The sequence below is a fragment of the Anopheles funestus genome, chromosome 2RL (genome assembly GCF_943734845.2).
Source record: "Anopheles funestus chromosome 2RL, idAnoFuneDA-416_04, whole genome shotgun sequence".
NCBI classification, from domain to species: Eukaryota; Metazoa; Arthropoda; class Insecta; order Diptera; family Culicidae; genus Anopheles; species Anopheles funestus.
In genome coordinates this window covers 45328984-45336212 of record NC_064598.1, presented here as the reverse complement: position 1 = coordinate 45336212, position 7229 = coordinate 45328984, and the positions used below count along the sequence as shown (strand labels likewise).

The 7229-nt window shown below is 35.3% G+C and overlaps 1 protein-coding gene across 2 annotated transcripts in view; it reads left to right on the top strand.

Annotated features, from left to right (window-relative positions):
* The first annotated feature begins 717 nt into the window (after positions 1–717).
* LOC125763815 (uncharacterized) overlaps positions 718–7229 on the top strand; it is a 43998-nt gene continuing 37486 nt past the window's right edge. For both annotated transcript variants that reach the window (XR_007418403.1, XR_007418402.1), the window contains exon 1: positions 718–1493. The gene's annotated coding sequence lies outside the window, so the exon portion shown is untranslated. The remainder of the gene's footprint in view (positions 1494–7229) is intronic.

Genomic DNA, 7229 nt, shown 5'->3' with positions numbered 1-7229 from the left:
CTTTAAGGAAAACCCGCGAATTTTTTAACCGACTTATACTTCGAGAAAGCAAAGATTGTTATTTACACTTGGCACTGGTGAACGGATCCGGTACACAGATTAAAAAAATTCTGCGCAATAATCCTTCTGCAGTTACTGTCCCGGACATGGTTGGCCGCTTACCATTGCATTTTGCAGAATATTTGAATGATTTTCCAAATTCTATAATAAAAAGGATAATTTGTAAAGAAAATAATAAAACTGATCAGCTTTGCGGATGGACAGCTTTAGATTATGCATTTGTTCTGGACAAGAAGAGAGTTATAAAGTTGCTCTTTAAAAATGGTGTAAAACCTAATATGGACATTTTATTAAAACAGGTGTGTTCCAATCCTATGAATGTATTACTTGAGATGGCTTTTAAATATACGAACACTTTTGTTGAATTGTTGAATCGAATGGATTTAGCAGAAGAACTAAGCGAACGTGTGGCAAAGATTCTAATAGAAGAGAAGAAACTTGATTTTTTTGCTCCACATGCAGAGCTAAATTCTTTTTCGGTGCTGGAAAAAGTTGTATCTGGAGGTAGTGTTTCTATGTTTCGTCAGTTAATTACAAAATCAGGTCCACAGAAGCTGGGTTTGGATGATAATGCCGAACGATTGCTACAATGTATTCAAAGTGCAATTGTAAATAATCAATTGGAAGTGTTTAAACAGTTTTCCATCAGTTCTGTATGGAAGAGGGAATTAAATGTATTGAGGATGGAAATATTATCGACGATATTAACGAACCAGGCGAGAATGAAAGGTTTGGAATAGAGATTCCATTTAAAGATGATTGCTGTGAAAATGACTGGCCACATAGCTTTAAACTAGAAAGCAATGCAGAAAGCATTTTGTATTTAGCGATATATTACGGCAACATAGAAGTGGTTAGTTACATACTGCAAAAGACGAATATCAAAGTTACCGTCAAATTAATTGATAATTTTATGAATCTATCACGAAAAATCAACAGAATCAATCACGACAAATACATATCGGTATTTAAATTTCTATTCAAACAAGCCCTCGTTGACAACGATGCAGATCAAATAGGCATGAAATTGTTTTTTATGATCATCAAGCGTAAATGCGTGTATATGTTGCACAGCTTATTTGAGATTGGGTTTGTTCCAAACAACATCACGAATCATTTGGATGTATTTCAACAACTTTTGGACAAATTTAATGTTAAATACTCGGCCAATATACTTGTATACCTTCAACAACGATCCGATTTAGATTGTTTCGATACCTTTGACCCACCGGGTAAAAGTATTTTTGGTTTCGCAATTGAAAAGAAACGTTTTATAGTAGCAGAAGCGTTAATTGAAGCCAAATTCGGCAACCTTTCTATTTCAGAAAAAGAAAATGCTATTTTGGATTTACTGCAGCAACAACTATTAAAATATGGAGGAGAAGTAATTTCTACGTTTATAGAAAGACTTCTGTTTGAAAGTTCCGTTGAAGGTGAAATGGCTAATGAGACGTGGCATTCATTTTATTCCTATCTCTTCAATAAAATTCCCATTGGCTGATCTGCTATTTTCATGTTTAACCGTTGTTTTCCAGTCATATATTGTGGAACTTAAAGTGACCTTTTATTTCACAATTACTATAAATTACAGTACAACTTGAAATAAACCACGGAGTTATCATAAATTTTATCGTTAAGTCCCGCAACAATAAGTTATAATTAATAAATTATGACCAATATATTAAGGTTAATTGTCAAACAAGAATTTATGTATAATAAACTTGCAAGGTAGCGTTACACAAATAAAATACATACACAATAGTAGGTCAAGGAACCAAAAGGCACACGAGAAAGTGAGTTGAAAGTGAATTGATTGCAGGAGAATAAGTCATTCAATTGAGAATGAAAGAATAAGTTTGTACCGTATAACAGTTAAACTTAGAAATGTATGAAGAATATAAATAAAACTTGAAATAAACAAAACGCATTTAAACAATATTGTTTTTGAGTAATTAATGTGCATTTTCATCGCTTTTTTAATTTTTATTGAATATGGTGCCATATGATGGTTCATACAGATGTTTGTAGTAAGTATTATTTTAGCAAAATATCACACCAAACCGGAATCCAATCTGATAAAAGTTTAAAATATGACCGACGACCTTTTCCCCCCAGCTTTACTATTTTTTAAGATTCCCAACGAAAAGAACGAATGTAAAGAGCGATAAAAAATTCGAACAGAAATTCATGCACAACACACAATCGTGATCCGTTATGAAATAAATTCTGTTGGAAAGAAACACGAAAGAAAGCCAACGACGATTTGCGTTGTAATGGCCATGTAACAAATTGTTTCATATGGGAAAATAGATTTATTATGTAAAATATTCTTTATGTTTAACATACCCAGGTGTTAGTGTAAAAGAACCCAAAATGGTGATCCCATTATAGTCGCTGTTACCAAATTCTCATCAATGCCTGTCGTCTAAAATTGAAACACTATAGAACCAGAACTCACATTTATGGCTCTGAAAAATAGACTTTTTCCAATACTGCAGAAACCCTCTTAAATCACTACAGGCTCGGGGAACAAAATCGTAATAAAAATGGGTTGAAAGACATGTTTTAAACATACTATTTTCGTAAGGTCAATTGTGGATGTTCATGCTATCAAACTCATTGGCTAAAGGCAAAACATGAAACAATCGAACAAAATTATCTTTTCTTGTAAAAATTAACTTTTTCGATTTTTTTTGCCAATTTCGCCAAAGGAAATCAATCAAAGTGAGGGTAGTTGTGGATTACACGCGGTATTTAAGTTGAATTTCTCTTCTTATCAGTTTGTGCATATTTGTCTCTGTCACTCTATTGCACAGAGATTGATGAAAACAGAGCAGAATTCGAAATCATATTTTTACAAAACCCAAAATAGAAGATAAAACCAAGAAATTTTCAACGAGAAACATTTTAGAAATCGAGAAACATAACTTAGCTACTTAGCATAGTTTTAGCAAGATTTTTTTTATTTATTCATTTATAAGTTAAGCTATCAAAATTCAAACAACTCTTTAAGTCAAGAACTGAATAAAAAGCAGTTGACTAAACTATAACATTTTCATTTTGGACATGCCTATCTTTGTGGTTTGATTTGACTTAGTAAATTGTTCTGTGATTGAAGTATTGTCCAACATAATCTTAAATACAAGGTAATTTAAATTAAAGGGAGAGAGTAGTATTAATTCAAAAAAATATATTTATGAGTGGTATGCGTTGCACTACCTGGCTACGAGCTCATAAAATAGAACACAAAAAGATTATTTATTTATCAAAAATATGTTTTAATAGAGCCTTCTTAAGAACAAGATATACTGTTGCCATATCACAATATTAAACCATGCCAATACAGATTTCGACCGTTTGTTCGAAACTGCCTATGCATTTGTGGGGATTAGGCCATCAAAATTTGCATCCAACAGGACTATCCTCGTTTCGAACTGAAATCACTTTTCCATTCGAATCCTTGTAATAGAATGGCTGCATTCACATCAAAAGAAAAAAAAACTGTTCGGTAGGAGCCGTAGAAGTGAAACAAATTTGTCACATTGTATCACTAATGTACCGCATGTAATGTACTAATGTACCAAGTGATGGGAAAAACAATGATAAAACAACATTGTAGCTCTTGCTGTTTTATTTTTCTTATAACGTTTTCCTGTACGAGGATCGTTTGAAAATGCTTTCGCCAATCCTGCAGGACCACCAGGACCCGAAACTTTTCGCTTGTGAGTAAGAGTAAAGCGGATTTGTAGCAGAAAAAAACAACTTTAAAACTAAAGACTGTCGCCAATTGTTCATTGAACTTCTCGCTAGTGTTCTCGGTACGTGGGAACTGATACAGCGAAAGTGAAACAATCCGAACAATAACTTTTCGAATGAGGGCAGAAGACTCGGGTGAGATTCAGTAGCAATGCCTAAGGAGAGGTCAAGGAAATTCTAATTCAAGAATTCGAGGCGTTCTGCGTTCATGTTCTGAATTAAATCTGAGTTTATTGACAAATTTCAATAGCTTATATACTAACAATGTCTGAATGTGTTTGTATGTTATTCGTGCGTACCACCAACGCATTATTTTGGTATTAGTTGGTTCGATCGCGTTACTCTAATCCTCTGTTCTTCTAATTTCGTGTCTTATCCTAAATATATTTTAGTTTCATTGCTTCCAGATTCAATTTAATTGGATGTTTGCATCGAAAAGAAAAACGGTTTTTGTGTGAGGTACGTTGTTCTTCGTTTTGGTTGTTTATTTGCTCGAGAATGGAGAAGAGCTGGAAGTGAATAACGCAAAAATAAAATACACAATGCTACTATAGGCTTTCAACTAATATTTGGTTTGTTGCAATGTTGAACAAAGCTATTAGTCGCTTATAAAACCATACAAATCTATGTTAATAAAAGAGTTGAAAAATTCTACTTTCAGTAAACGCAAACAAATTCAATTGATATTATATATACTGCTGGTAAAAAAAATCGCTGGACCCGACCTTAGAAACAACCGCTCACTAAACACCTCTCCAAGAAGGAATTAATATACTTCATCTTCATCTTCAACTCTTGTTACAATCTAATTTATTAACCAACAATATGGAAACAAGCTAAGGTAATTCCAAATGCCAAACCAAACCAAGACCAACATAACCCATGTAACTACCGACCAATCAGTTTCCTTAGTTGCCTGTGTGTTTGCGAACGCGACATTGTATAATAAAACGAGCATGCGAGAACTTTAAACGATCATGAGCAAGATGAACTCGGGAGTAATACGAACCATAAGCATTTCTATACGTTCAAGCGATCATGTTCAAGCACCGACTAGGTAATCATAACAACCAAAGAGTGGCGTAAAATGCTGAAGATGCATTACGATTGCTATGATCAAGGAAATGTATTTAAACCCAACAAGATACTTAGTGCTATCGTAAGGAAAATGATTCCATCCCGTTTTAATTCTTTCACCTCACTTTTACTGTTAAATCTCAGAATGCATTGTTAGTATATAAGCAGGAAGAAATTGTTTATAAAATTTCACTTGCCTTTCAAACCTGAACTTGCAAGGATGTCAGGATATTTGGGTTAGCAATCGAGTTGAATGGAGGTTCACATTTAGATACTTGTTCGGAACAATCAGAAGAAAAGGCTAATTGTACGACCCGAACAATTCCGAGCAACTTTCCAACAAAAGACTAGGAATAAGCCTAACGTCCGATCACGGTAATCTGCTGTTTCTAAGACTGCCAAGAGACAGTATACGACCCACCGTCAGGAACTAATTCTGGTTAATTCACAAAAAAGCCTGACGTCCGGTTTATATTGGCCTAAAGGCAAAAGGAATCCAGCGCAAAGGATTCCGGAGATCTTTGCTCGATGAACTGCACGGCGGCGGAACTCGCATTCCGACTTTGTTCCCGCAGCAACAGCCTGAGTAAAGTATTCGAAAAGTTAATAGAAAAACTATTTTCTAATCATCTTTCGAATCACGAGATTATACCTCCATTTCAGTTTGGTTTTCGCCGAGGCATATCAATTACGGTCCAATTCAACAGGTTGTCTAATACCATAAACAACAGCGTCGATAAAAAAAATCTACCGGATTAGTTTTGCTTGGTCTGGAGAAAGACTTCGACACCGTTTAGCATCATGGTCTTATTTTCAAATTTATCTGCCCTAACTGCCATCCAAAAGTTATACTTTTAATTCATTCCTTCAATATTCCTCTCAATAAATCGTAATTGTCTGACCCTTATGTTCTTAACAAATCTTACTCTTATGTTCCTCCTACTGGCTTAACACAAGGAAGCGTATTGTCTTCAGTTTTATTTAACATCTTCTTATCAGACATTCCTAAATCGAAGTCAACTAAATGTTTTGCGTTTGCCGATGACTTTACGATGAGCTACTCAGCGAAACTTCCTGGTCCTATCATAAGAAACCTTAATCAAGGCATTAGAAAATGCGTCTCTTGTTGCAAAAAGTGGAAGCTGAAAATCAACGATGATAAAACCGAGTCTACGTACTTTACCCGCTGCATCAGTTCAATTAGAAAGCCAAAACGCAATATAAAAAAACCTCTTGAACATTCCATGGAAACATAAATATACAATTCTAGGAATTACCTTTGACAACAGATTAACATTTAAAAATCTTGTAGACCAACAACTAATCAGTGTTGAAAAAGCTATCAAATCGCTTTATTGTTTCATAAATAGAAACACCTAATTGAGTTACAAAAAATCAACTGCTGCTGTATAAAACTTTGATAAGACCGATTATATTTAATGTCTGCCCGAACACGAAGCAAGTGCCTTAAACGAATTTCAAATCTACCACCATGGCACAGTACAAAAAATATCCATAGGAAATCTAACATACAATACTTACCGTAATAAATAAAAACAATAAGCGACACTTAATAATAATAGATAGATTCAGACATATTTACATATATTCTAGTACACATATAAGTTTTTCTAGGAGGGATTAGGTTAGTTGTATAAGGTCTAAATGTAAGTGAATACATCAAACCAAGATTTTTGTTTACTTTACCCCACGGCGTAAAAATTCATCATAAAAAATCGATCCAAAGAACCTCTCGCAGAATGCGACCGTGCAATCAAGCTTGATTAATGTTGTATTATAAATTAAGATTTCATTGGTTCTAATACCAGTACGAAGGTAATAATTAAAAGTCACGTCACATGCTAATAATCAATCAAATAATAACTAACTTCTTCTTCTTTCTTCGCCTGCTCATGGTCGAGCACGTCGCGAAGACATGACTAGGTCGCCAATCCGTTTCCAGGAAACTCGGTTCCCTATCCACGGCTGTTTCCGATCTCCGACAGGTTCGACTCCACCTGATCCAGCCAACGAGCTTGTTGTACTCCTCTACGTCTTGTGCCGAACGGGTTGGCACTGCACCCTGCACTGCATAGTGGTCTTCAACAGCCGTACCAGCTTCCTTGGGAATCCGTACTGCTGCATGGTGTTCCGTAGTTCGGTCCGATCTATGGTGTAGTAGGCTGCTTTGAAATCAATGAACAGGTGGTGCATAGAGATCTGGTACCCTGGGCACTTCTGGAGGCTCTGCCGTAGAGTAAAGATTTGGTCAGTGGTCGATATGCCTCCAACACATCCAGCTTGATAGCTTCCGACGAAATCAGTAGCAAGGGGCG